This window comes from Ictalurus furcatus, chromosome 19 (assembly GCF_023375685.1).
Source record: "Ictalurus furcatus strain D&B chromosome 19, Billie_1.0, whole genome shotgun sequence".
Classification (NCBI taxonomy): domain Eukaryota; kingdom Metazoa; phylum Chordata; class Actinopteri; order Siluriformes; family Ictaluridae; genus Ictalurus; species Ictalurus furcatus.
This window is the reverse complement of record NC_071273.1, coordinates 323,952-338,374: the sequence shown is the minus strand read 5'-3', so window position 1 is coordinate 338,374 and position 14,423 is coordinate 323,952. Positions and strand designations below refer to the sequence as shown.

The 14,423-nt window shown below is 37.6% G+C and overlaps 1 non-coding gene and 1 pseudogene across 1 annotated transcript; both read right to left on the bottom strand.

Annotated features, from left to right (window-relative positions):
- Window positions 1-295: 295 nt before the first annotated feature.
- On the bottom strand, window positions 296-377 carry trnas-gcu (transfer RNA serine (anticodon GCU)). Its single transcript has one exon. It is a non-coding gene; the product is annotated as a tRNA-Ser (tRNA).
- Window positions 378-4,968: 4,591 nt separating this feature from the next.
- Window positions 4,969-7,237, bottom strand: LOC128623685 (histone H4-like; annotated as a pseudogene).
- Window positions 7,238-14,423: the final 7,186 nt, after the last annotated feature.

Genomic DNA, 14,423 nt, shown 5'->3' with positions numbered 1-14,423 from the left:
TGGAGCAAAAAAGAGGTTTCGGTGCAGGTTCTTTGCCACTGTCGTCTGGACTGCGGAATACGTTCTGCGTTGACGGACCTCCAGAGACGCAAGAGCCTTACAGCAGCTGTGGACAAAAAGCATTGAAATACAGCTCAGGGTTGCGAAACACGTAGCCACAATGCTTTTCACATTTCTCCACCCTCTCTAGTGCTAGCTCATGGACCTGTACAAAGCTTCCCGTTTGTAGGCCTTGGTGTGACACAAACTGCAACAAAGCCAATTGTTGTAAAGAGGAGGCAAAACAACACATTTGCGATGAGGATGGGATTCGAACCCACACGTGCAGAGCACAATGGATTAGCAGTCCATCACCTTAACCTCTCGGCCACCTCATCCAAGGCCCACTGCATTTAATGAAATTGTTATTCCTTTCAATGACCACCAAATATCAGTGGAGTGTTGTGCAGAAGACACCATGACTGTATGGCATTCAAACCCAGGTGCTTGCCCTCATCATCCATTTTTAGCCCACTTGGTTTGTTTTTACGGTCTGTGTAACAATAATTAAAGCTCTGCATCCTGTTTAACAAGGTACTCAAAAATCAGTTTAAGTTCATACTGTACCACACCCTCTAGCAGATCATGTATGATGTCAACAGCATAGTTATCAGTACAATGGAAATACTCTAATGAATTGAGCACACATGACTTTTTGACACCATATATTGACCGCATTTCAGGATTTTCATTTAGTGCCTTACAATGTTCAGTATGAACCTCTTTGGAACGGAAAATTAACCCAGAATGACCTTCAGTAAATATAGATTGAACTTCTTCCTTACTAATTAAACAAAGCCTACAGAAATTAGTTGCACTGAAAGATTCCCAGCAAGCCATTTAAAGCCAAATTATCTCCTGTTACTTGAATTACTGAGCCAAACAATGGTGGTTCAAAACAAGGAAGCTGTATGCCTTCGGTTTCTAAGATTTTCAGGTCATCAATAAGGGGCTTTAGTATCACATCAAAACCATATGTCTTAAGATCTTCCATGTAGAATAGAGCTGCAAGATGTACATTAATCAGTACAGAGTTACACTTGGGTGGAAGATTTTTTTTTAGAGTAAAATAGATACAACCAAGTTTGTGGATCCCCCTCTTGGAACCTAGAGGGTTAGAAGTTTCAAAATCGTTGTAATAGAGTAGAATCTGAAAAGCGTGCTTTTGCTGTGAGAACAGTGTATGGTTTTGGAAATTACGACCCATCATTAATGTCTTTGTAAACTCCAATTCCACTCTGTTTGTCCTGTAAATGAATGAATATGGATTTCAGTGTACCCAGAATGGGTACATACATGCACTTGTCCGTTACGGGAACCTGCCTGTAGTTCTATCTCTGCGCAAATCCATTCTCACCCCAAGAACACATTCTTTAGGTTCAACTATTTCCCATTTCTCATCAGAATATTTATGCCTCCTTGACTCAGTGTCTAATGCTGAAAAAGGATTACCTAATTGATCAAAACATTGATTTATTCTTCTACAAGTGTCTGAACTTGTACTTTCAGGAGTAACAGTTTTAAGAACTGCATCTCGTGCTTGGATTTTAACATCATTAACAACTTCTTCCATTGAACAAACAATTGTTTGGACAGCACTTTCAGAAAGACCTGATGCTTGCAAATGAGCAACAATTGACCCACACATTAAAGCTGACTTGTAACAACAGAACTTTGTGAAGTATGTAAAGTGGCAACAGAATTTGGGCGATCATTTGAACATTCCGCCTCATATTGTCCCTGAGTGGAAAGATCCTGATTAGTATCAATCTCTTGATCCATAGTGTGACTATGTACCTTGCTGAGGTGATTTCGGAAGCTACTATAAGCACAAAATGATAACGGGCGACCTGGCTCTCCACATTTTAAATGTAACTTTTTGCTAGGATATAAACCATGTTGAAATTTTAAATGTTGACAAAGAACCAAACAAGTTCTGAGGTGTGCTTTACATACAAAACGTGAACATCTTCAAGGCTGTTAATCTCGCTGCAGCAATCTCTCTTTAATTATTTTTTTTAAAGACTGGAACATTTTTAAAATACAAAACAGTTTATACTAACCATTGTAGTCCTCAGATTCAGGTTCAGTTCCTGACAGCAGCTCGCCCATATTCTTAAGAGTTTTGCAGTCTGCAATGATTTTTGGCTTGAAGAATGTTGACCACTTTGCCAGGAACTTCTGAGACACTTCGTCACCAAACATCATGGAGAAATCCTGGTCGATCTATAAACAAGGTTTATACAGGTTTAAACATAACGGACATAAATGGATGAAAGGTCAAATACTAAAAATTAAGATCTGCTGTGTTATTTATGCATACATTTGGGATATAAAAGATTAGAACGTTGAATTTCTCAGTTTGGACCGGCCTGTTGGTGTTACGGTGATCATTGAACAACTCCTTTCTCTACTGTACCAGTGAACTCATTTAATAACTACAGAGAAAATTTCCTTTTCAAAACTACTTCCAAAGCTAAAGATTTTCTTACCAATCCAGGTACATCAAGGAAACGAGGGAACAAATCCAGGACTGAAGATGATGCATCCTCACCGACTATCTTCTGCCGATACTGGAAAGTCGCCCAGTCTGATCTAGGTCAGTCACTCCTAATGGTGCGTTCCACCAAAGGGGTGACACTATCAGAGTTGAATTCTAGAAAACAGTTATAACACTCCATTTTGACACCAACTGTTTCATGGTACAGTGTGAAATCTAACAGATTAGACAACATACAGAGTTAGATCAATTCCAAGTAGAGCTAGATTGATTCTATTCATAAACACCAAAAATTTAACTCTGCTCAATTTGCTGTGTAGGAGCAGTGATGAGAATAGAAATTTATTTCTAATGTTAGTTGAAATTTCAAAGATTAAGGTAATGTATCATACATTATTACATTGCAACAAGAGTGAAGTGAAGTGACTCTTAAAAGAGCCTTTGTGTATGTTAGACGGAGTTGTCGTTTAAACGCGTTCTCCGCGAATATAAAAAGACAAAAAAATCAGGGAAAAAGTAGGTAACTGAATTTATGGGCGCAACACGTCTCAAAATAATTTGGACGGGGAAACAGAAGGCTGGAACAGTTAGTGTTACTAAAAAGAAACAGCTGGAGGAACATTGTGCTACTAATTATATTAATTGGCAACAGGTCATTAACATGATTGGGTATAAAAAGAGTATCTTAGAGAGGCAGAGTCTTTCAGAAGTAAAGATGGGCCTCTGTACACCAATCTGCGAAAAACTACATCTACAATTTGTGGAACAATTTCAGAATAATGCTCCTCAATGTGAAATTGTGAAGGCTATGAATATCTCATCATCTACAGCACATCATATCATGAAAAAATTCAGAGAATCTGGAGAAATCTGTGGCCCGAGTCTCTTTCCATAAATCTTAAATAAACACCCCCTTATAGATAGCTTCACCATATCAACAACTAAAAGTTTTTATTAAAGTAGTACAGCACAAATCTGTTTATTATTAGACTTTGATTATGTGGAATGTTTGCCATACAAGTCTCTGTGAATGATTTGCTATCATAGAAAGGATAACTTATTACATTGAGCACATTAATATAAACCTGAGATATGAATTGCAGCCTTCAGACCTTCTGACCTATCAGATTCCAGAGTGCAACAGCAGTGTGATATAATTTGTGTTAAATACACTAAAATCTCTATTGATAGTTCCATGAAATTTGCAGAAAATCAGTTTACTGTTACTTATTTATTAATTCATTGATTTATTTCTTTTACCTGAGTGATATTACAGTCAAGAATTTTGCCATTCTGACTTACAATAATATAGCTGAAACAAGAAGAAGAAGAAGAAGAAGAAGAAGAGAGAAAAAAAACATCAAATGTGTGAGGTTTGGGTTTAGCACTTGAAAATACTAGCTAACTGATGTTATAGGTTTATTAATTAGAAGTACTAGAAGTTTTTTTTAGTTTGTTTGTTTGGGAAATGTATATATGAAAAATTATTACCACAGGGTTTGTACAAGGTGCTTGAATTTGGCATTTGGAAATTTAAGTACTGGAAAACCTTGAAAATAGCCAATTTTTTTTTATGTAACAGTGGTTACAAAGTGCTTGAATGATAAAAAGTCACTAAATAAAAAATAACAATCACTTTAAAGAGTTTATTTTCAAAAGAACACAAATACAATCCTTTCACTCAAAATATGACTCCCTGCTGCAGCCCCTCCTCCTCCTGCTGTTCACTCATTCATTTTAACAGGGACAGCTTTGGTCCACTTCTCAGACCCCTTTAGCAACTTTTTTTTTTTTTTTTTAAAGCATCTAGCGACATATCTAGCGACTTTTCGGACAAACCTTAGCTACTTTCCGTAGAAGAGAATGGCCAGTACTGCCCGGCGAGTGCGAGGTCCTGCTTTCAGAAACAGAAAAAATGTCCAGAATGTCTCTGAAACACTTCAGCCTATGATTAGCCATGGATTCCTGGGAGGACACTGTAGCAGTCTCTGAGGATTCCTTCTTATCACTCCACTGTAAACAAACAAACAAACAAACAAAAAAAAAAACCCAAACCACTAAATGCTGGCTTCATCTTCTTTTAATTTGATTGTCAGTGCTCAACTCAAACCAACAGCAGAATTATTAGAACTATCGGGAATGATTATGTCTAAAATCAACCACTGATTATATCCCACTTGTTTGTTTCTAGATTGTATGATTTATTTAGCCAAATCTAAACTCACCTCTCCATTTGTGTAACTGGATACTCAGGATAATGAAATTTCACTCTGATTTCCATCCACCCCCCCCCCCATTTTCTAACACTATTTGCATGTAATTGTACCTTGACTGTGTAAGTATTTTTTTTTTCTTTCTTTCTGAATATGACTTTTTGTAAGATTGTAAGTTTTGTATAAATTCAATAAAATTAATTTTTTAAAAAAGCAAGGGTGGTAAGGGACTCAGCAAAGGAGGCGCGTGGAGGTGTTCGCGTCGTTCGGTGTTAGAGCGTTTAACCGCCGAAGCCGTACAGGGTGCGTCCCTGGCGTTTCAGGGCGTACACCACATCCATGGCGGTCACGGTCTTTCTCTTGGCATGCTCGGTGTAGGTGACGGCGTCGCGGATCACGTTCTCCAGGAACACTTTCACCGCGAGTCTCTTCATAGATCAGACCCGAAATACGCTTTACACCACCACGGCGAGCCAGACGGCGAATAGCCGGCTTGGTGATCCCCTGGATGTTATCGCGAAGCACCTTGCGGTGACGCTTAGCGCCTCCTTTGCCGAGTCCCTTACCACCCTATATGACAAAGTCATATTCAGAAAAAAAGAAAAAAAAATACTTACATAGTCAAGGTACAATTACACGCAAATAGTGTCCCACACTGAAGAGTCTTTAAACCAAGATGTGCTGCTTTTTAGTCTTCTTAGTTCTTTTTGAATGTCTTTGAGAACAACATCACTGGATATAAACGTTTGATTTATAGTCATTCTAGACCTTGTTTTCCAGAGTTTAGATTTAGTCAAACATATTATGAACCAAATGAAGTCATGCTGAGTCTTGCTACAATTTTCTTTAAAAATGCCATAGAAAATTGAGTTCATATTTATTTCTATATTAAGACCAATGATTTTTAATTTATCCCATGTTTCTTTAGAGCGATAACACTCTAACAGGAAATGTTCGAGTGTTTCCTCTTCATTACAGTTAGGCATCGGGCATTTACTGGTTTTTACGAAACAGCTCCATTTTACAACCGCTCTTACTGGGAACCTTCTTACAGCGACTAACCAAGTTGTATCTCTCAGGTGTTCAGATAGGATTTTATTCTGTAAATTTTGGAGACATTCTTTGTTTTGGTCTTCCTCCAAATTTCTGAAAGCCACAGGGTTACTATAAACTCGATCAACAATTAAAATATATATTTATTTGCTCGAGTCTTCCACCCAATCGATGTTTAGATCTTTAAATTTGTTAGTGAAGTCGGAAAACATCAGCTTATAATACGGAATTCCTTTCCTCGATGGACCTTTTTAGATTTCAAGTTGGAGATGTTCCCTATCCATTTGGTTTGCCTGCCAATACCACTCGCGATGATTTTGCAATTACATATTACTCATACTAAGTCTCCCTCATGTTTATTTCATGTCATTTTTATCCACAACACACTACATTATGCATTATGCACAACAGATTTGAAGTCTTGGCTGACTCTGGACCAATAAGGGAACCTGCAAATGTAAGTGAAAACCAAATTCAAGGTGTCTCAAATCAAAAACTGCTGTAGATTTAACACTGACAAAATATTTCAAATTGTTACAGGCTCTACATCATTCAGAAATTCTGGCGGCCACAACACCGGCTAATCCTTATCCACCAAGTGTGTTCGGACAGGTCACAAAATCTTTCATTAAACCATCTCCAAACCAGTCAACACTGGAAAAGGTCAAACAAAACACAGCACAGTGGATGGACAATAATATAGAAATCTTAAAAGAACACTACAATGAAGTAATAGCAACCATTTTGTCTGAAGTAAGAGAATTGGACATCCAGGCTTTCAACAGCGCAGTAACCTGGAGCAAAACAAGATATAGAAAGAAATTCACAGCGAGTTCAGCACAGACCCTGAAATCAATGTTAACAGAAATGCCAAAAAAGTCACTCACCCCATTGGCTGAATCCTTCAATGACCCTGAATCGTTTCCACCTCTTAAACCGAGTACGCAACCTGTTATGGGTTCCTATGCGGGGACCGTAAGGGAAAATAGGGGGTTCGGTAGAGAGGGGAAAGCCAGACTTTCATTAACCCCAACACAGGCTGGCCCTAAAGGAAAAAGGGGAGAAAGGAACTTAAAACAACATGCAGAACAAACAGTAGAAGTGCCTATGGTCACAGATTTAACTAAGGAACTACAAATAATAATGGAAGAGAAACCAGTTAGTTTACCATCAACCTCTACTCTACTGAGGGAGGACCTGGAGAGCAGGAAACAAACCAAGCAGCTTGAACCATACAGCAATGTAGTGCGTTAGGAAAGTGGTTTCAATGGTATGAAGTCCTGCTGGAGGAACTTGCAATCAGAGATGTTCCATCACATCTGTGGAATTGTGATGTATTTGTCCTGCAAGACCAGTTTCACTCTACCCGTGTGGTCGGGGAGGTGGGTAAACCCTGTGTAGAGGTCACTGCTGGGGAGAAAGGAGAGACCATGACAGTCCTTTAGCCTTCAATGCAGCGGAACATTTAGGGTGTGCTGCTGTCAGTGCATCTCATTGTACCACGAGAGCTGTGGAGAAGATGTGCTTTCTATTAAATGAAATATATTTACGGTGTTGCTGCTATGGCACACTCAACACAATAGTGTCAATTTACTGTTAAAATTAAAATGATTTCAGTCGAAATTACCTGTTATCTTTTTATACTGGCCCATGTTAACTGAACAGCCGGCCCAATTTGCCTGAACATTGTGTTGTGGCTCAAGAGGGTTCCTGCCAATACTCTAACCCTCATAATTTTAAAACAATGACACTTTTTCATATTTTTAAAAGAAATTTATATTGAAGAGACCCATGCTAATTTATAAAAATATCATTAGATATCATGATTTGATGAGATGATGAGACATGATAGCTTATTTGATGGTATTATAAATCATTTTCCAAAAAGTGGCCCATGTTAGCTGACTTCACCCTAACCATATGGAAAAGTACCTCATGTACACAGTTAACTATGGAGGTGGATCTTTAATGTTTTGGGGCTGTTTTTCTGCCAGAGGACCAGGACATATTGTTAGGATACATGGCATCATGGACTATCAAATATCAACAGATATTAAATAAAAACCTGACTGCCTCTGCCAGAAAAATTTAAATGTGCCGTGGTTGGATCTTCCAGCAGGACAGTGATCCAAAACATACATCAAAATCAACACATTTGGTTTACTGACCACAAAATCAAGGTCCTGCCATGACTATCCAATGTGTTGACTCTTTCAAGTCATTTAACACTAATGAGCAGTATTAAAAATATTAACATGGATATCTGAGTCTGATAATAAAATTAACTTCTACTTACAGTCAAATTTTGTAGTGTTTAGGACATTTAACACCCTTCCGTCCAAAAGAAACCAAAAGGGGGTACAAACTTTTACACTCAACTGTATTTTGGTTGAAACTGCACTAATAGAACAACTGAATTATACTGTACTGTATTATTAAAAAACATAGGATCTAATTTATTGTCACTATATTCACTTTATGTACACTTTACCTGGCTGCTATCACTATAACTGCTATGATCATATTTGGTATAAGCTAATTTGCTGAATACTCAGTCAAAGCATGTTATGTTTACATTTATACCATTTTTCCATTATTGCACTACCTGTTATATGTTAAAGATTTAACAGACCTGTGCGGACACATTTTTATTAATTATCTTTTTAAAAAAACAATCTTAGATTTCAGTGTTTGTTTGTGCTCACATAGTCCTATTGAACACAGCATACCACCATCTAACACACTGCATGGTTATATCTAGAGATATAGAGATAGCTCTTTAACATTTTACACTGGGTCAAAAAAAAGTCAAATCATTTATATTTATATATTTGCACTAGAGCTGCAACAACTAATCGATAAAATGGATAATAATCGATGATGAAAATTATTGTAATGAATCTCATTATGGATTAGATGGCTGATGTATCATACGTACGCAAGCATTAGCAGACACTCAGAGTCACCGACACTGACTTTCTCCAGTTTACTCCCTGTCAGCGTTACCTATTATTCCCATGATGCCAGTCTCCATCAGATGGAGGAGAAATCATCACGTGACTGAGGAAGAAAATCAGAAATGCAGGGAGCATTTTATATTAAACACCGTGGAGCACAAAATTATGTTTATATCCACTGTGTGTACGGGGCAGGGGAAACTGGTGCACGCTGCTTAAAAGGTTTAGTTTAATGTAAGTTTATTGTCATTATATGCTGTATCTGCGCACTTGCAGTGTAAATTCTGTCGTTTATTATAGCGGAAGTGATGTGTTATTAACGAGGCCGCGTTGCGATCACGTGCGGTGTAGACGCGCTGATACAGAGTGTAGCGCGAGTAAGATCTGTAATGTCTAATTAAAACACAAAATTTTATATAATTTATTTTATAGTATTTATGCATTATTTTCATGGCAGCACAAAAAGCACTGAATTAAACTACAGTCCTAATTAATAATATATATTCTGCTGTGTGTGTGTGTGTGTTTGAATTGGGTTCTTTTCTGTTTTGGACAAACACTTGTGTAAACTTTTAGTCTGAAGTAACACTCATTATTTCAAATAAGAAGAAATGGTACTGAACATTTGCCCCGCCCCATCCGATTAATCGAAAAAATAATCGGCCAACTAATCGATTATGAAAATAATGGTTAGTTGCAGCCCTAATAATTATTAATGAATGAATCCTCCCCACTCCTTCCTCCAAGTGGATTTACCATATATTGTGTATGAGTATGGTTCATGTAGACCAGTTTACCTCACAGCTCCATGTTCCCTGATTCGATCCTGAGCTCAGGATACTGTTTATGTGGAACTGCAGTTTCTCCCTGCATCTGTGCAGGATTCCTCCAGGTTTTCTCCCACCACACATAGACCTACTGGTTGGTGGATCTCCTATGCTATCTTGCCCCAGGGTGTGAATGAGTCTGTGATTCTGTGTCTGTGTGTGTGTCTGTGGTCTCCTGTGATGGACTGATGTAAGATATATTCTTGCCTCTTGCCCATTAATCCTGGATAAACTCTGGATCCTCCTCAATCCTGAGCAGGATGAAGTGGTTACTGATGATAAATAAATGAGCAAAGTTGACAAATTGCATCTGCTTTTTACTTGTATCTACTCTATGGGTCAATATCGTACATTCATATAATTGTCAGATTATTAGAAATCAATGGCTTCAATATGTGAAGGGGAAAATATTGTTAACATAAAATTATATCTAATTCCTTTAATGCAAATAGGTTGAGTACAAAGCCACCTACTAAGCCACTGCAGTGGAACTTAATGGTGGCCACACAAAATATTGACACTTTGGGCCCAATTTGGACATTTACACTTAGTGGTGTACTCACTTTTGTTGCCAGCAGTTTAGGCTTTAATGGCTGTGTGTTGAGTTATTTTGAGGGGACAGCAAATTTACACTGTTACACAAGCTGTACACTCACTACTTTACATTGTAGCAAAGTGTCATTTCTTCAGTGTTGTCACATGAAAAGATATGATCAAATATTTACAAAAATGTGAGGGGTGTACTCACTTTTGTGAGATACTGTATTTCTCATGGATTCATAGGGGTGCCAATAATTGTTGTGCACCCATGTAACATTTTTTTTAATAAACCTGTTTGCAATTGTTTATCCATGAGAGCAGAGTATTTTTGTGAATTTTTTGAACAAAAGGTTTTGTTCTTTGCTCATATTTACCAAGGGTGCCAATATTAGTGGAGGACACTGTACATGTTGTCACTCTCGGGTGGAAACCTCATATGACAAACTGTTACTTTTCAGGAAAAAAAACCTGTATTTTGTGCAGTGAACTGTTACAGTTGGTATTGTGGCTGTACATAAAAAAATGTTACTTTAAATGACATTAATGTTAGATTAAAAAAGCCTTTACAGACTTGGTGTTTACTGATGAAAGAAAACGCTGTATTTATTCAAAGCAACCAGTTCTTTATGTACCTTCAAGATCACTGTTTACGTTCAGCTCTGCTGTGTGGCACATCAATCCTTCAACATGTAGGTGGGGTGGAGTTATGAGGCTTTACCAAAAGTTTTAGAGATTGAGATTTAGTCACAAACACTTTTTAATACTTTTCATTGGTTAAATATTTGTGAAACCCACAGTTAAATGTAAAGGGTGACCAATAGCATTGTTCTATAAAGAACTTAAAGAAGGAAAAATGACCCAATCTGGAGATTCTAGGTTTCCATGTGACAGTGACATTATACAGATGGGTGAGAAATTAAAGGGAAAATTAACAGTACCTTAATAAACAGTGTTAAGCCACCATGTGTTCCCAGGACAGCTTCAATGTGCCTTGGCATTGATTCTAGAAGTCTCTGGAATTGTACTGCTGGAATGGTACACTATTGTTCCAAAAGATCATCATTTGCTGTCTTGATAATGATGATCTCACATAGACATAACACATTGGTCTAAAATCTCCCATAGATGTTCAACTGGGTTGAGATCAGGTTAGGCCATGACATATCCTTCACATCATTAACCATTCATTGACCCCTTGTGCCCTGTGGATGGTGCATTGTCTGTTTGTAACAGGACCGAAATGCTTCATCATAGGAAAAAAGGTGATCATTCAAAACCACTTCATATTGATGTGCAGTGACCATTTCCTTTAAGGGGATAAGTGGACCCAAACCATGCCAGAAAAATGCCCTCACCCCTAACTCCTTTCTTAAGGGTGTTCCTTTAATTTGCCACCTATCTGTACATCAATTATGAAAAACATGGCTTCATTTTTATTCAATAGATATTTATAAATTAATGTGTAAAACTAAATCCAGTGACTGTCCTAAACATCTGGGGACCTTATGCAAAACTTTATGAAGGTGCCCCTGTCACTGTGCTCATATAATAATTTTATTTATTTATTTTTACAAATCGCACAAGATCTGGTCTGTTAGTCACACAGTTCATGTGTGTGTGCATAAGTTTGTATGTATGAGTTGACAGCAATTTGATTGACAGCAGTGGTTCTTGAGGCACAGTTGTTCAAAATAAGGAGATCTACAATTTGATATAAAGAATTTGTGTTTGTGGGAAACATCACATGATATAAAATCCACACACAAAACAAAATGTGATGGTGCCTCCCAGTGACCATTTGGGTTCAAATTGAGCACAGACCTCTGGGGTCAAGAGTCAAACTGTGTGCTGTGTGTTTTGTTTAAATCTGTCTGACACCTGGACCAGTAGAAACGCACTGCTTCTTATCAATGTGTATAAATACTTTTGTTTTGCATGAAATAAACCAGAAGTCTCTGTGAACATTCATGTGTGTCAGTGTTTGTGTGTGTGTGTGTGTGTGTTCATTTGGACTCTCCAGGCCTGAACTCTGCGGTAAACCACACTTTCTAGCTCATAGCAGCACAGAACTAAAAGTTAATAGAAGTAATGGTAGAACAGGCTGATAGGGCTGATGGAGATCTGAAGACATAAATATGAGATTCCTGAGATACTTGGAAATCTAACAGAGTGTTACATTAAATTAACGTTTATTAATAGTTAATATATTATATTTCATTTTAAAATGTGCAGTACATTTTCATGGTTCAGTCAGTACTTTATTTTTGTAATAAAGTTCAGGAATATTTTACTTCGAGTGTTTTCATTCAGTATCAGTTTTACAAAACTTCTGCCCGACTTGGTTACTGGTATCAGTAAAATCCACTATCGGTCGACCCCTAGCCCTAGGGTGTATAACAAAAGGCTGCTTTAAACAGTTTTTAACAACAGCATTTACTCATCACATCTTTTCTGTGCCACTTTTGTTTGCCTGACCAGACATTCACGCAGTGGCTAAAGAGATCGCACCCATTAACGGTGTTGACCTTCTCAAGATCCGTAATATCCTTCTAGAGAAGTGGCTTTGAACACCAGGGCAGACAAATGGCAAGGTAAGAGGTTTTCAAACACACGCAGGAACTTTAAATGTAGGCTGAAAACTGAGGAATAATTCCCAAAGCATCTTATCAAACAAAGCAACTAAATCTTTAAAACCCCCATAAAGGCACAGATTATTGAGCGATTATTAGTACCAGTATTTGTCACTACAGGACCTCCAGTACCAGGACTCTGTGACTGATCTTACTGAGGATCCTGATCTCATGAGGTGAACTAAAAACTCCTCCATTATACTTCACAGCTCTTTTTCCCATCAGAGAAAAGTGTTTTCTATGCACATTTCTTTTCTTCTGTTTTTCAGAGTGGTGTATTTGCTGCAGATGCACCCCATGGATATGAGGCACGTCTGCTCAGTCCCATCCTGAGCGCAGAGACACAGGTAAATTATTTACCTGTTGATTCAGCATGTATATGATTTCTTCCAATTTTATACAGTATTAGTATAATTTAAAGGGCCAGTAGGTAAAATCAAAGATCTAAATTTTACATGTACAGTAACACTGTAAATATTATTTATAACTCCTTCACCCTACCTTCCCTCCAAGCCCATATACATGTATACCTGCCTCCTACAATTTCTGATGGACAGCAGTTTATCGTCATGTTCATTTGCAACAAACCTTTCATTTACTGGATGAATGAACGTCAGCATTCATTCATACTCCTCGTCCCATAGGAGGAAAGTATATCTAGAAAACTAAGCGTTACATATCAGACTTGACACATTTCACTGGTGTGTAAAACCTAACACTAACCTTTTTTTTTAAAGAAAAACAAAGTACACAATGATTTATTACATTAATACTAAATAACGTTATCTGTATATAGTTACACTTCATATAACTTATGTTTGGGGCTGCAGCGACTAGTCTGAATAATCAGTAGACTTCCTGTAGAAGTCCCTGTAGAAGTTATTACAATAAAAACCATAATGTTTAGAATGAGCACATTAGTCTGTCTTTTTTTGTTGTTGTTGTTCTTTTCTCAGCTGTTGGGAAGATCTGGTCTCAGACTGACATTTGAACACCGCAGCTGTGCGCTGCTCTGCCTCATTCACCTTGTAGACACCTTGTTTATAATCAATATTTGTCTCTACTGTATGTGTGTAGGCTGCGCGTCTAGTAGCAGATTTGTGTTTGGAGTACGAGGTTCTATGCTATCAAGCGATAAGATTTTATTTTGAATAACACTGGATACTGGTAATGTGTGTACAGCAAACAGACTTTTATTTATATCTGCAGAAATATGACCTAAAACATCATCAGATTTTCACACAAGTCCTAAAAGTAGATAAAGAGAACCCAATTAAACAAATGAGACAAAAAGATTGTACTTGGTCATTTATTTATTAAGGAAAATGATCCAATATTACTGTACATATCTGATAGTGGCAAAAGTATGTGAACATCTAGGATTAGCAGTTAATCTTAAAGTGAAATTAGAGTCAGGTGTCTTCAATCAATGGGATGACGAAGAACAGGGATCTGTAAGAGTCTGATCTTCACAACATGTTTGTGCAAGTGTATCATGGCATGAACAAAGGAGATTTCTGAGGATCTCAGAAAAAGGGTTGTTAATGCTGATCAGTCTGGAAAAGATTACAAAACCATCTCTAAAGAGTCTGGACTCCACCAATACACAGACAGTTAGTTTGTGTACAAATGGAGGAAATTCATGACCATTGTTACCCTCCCCT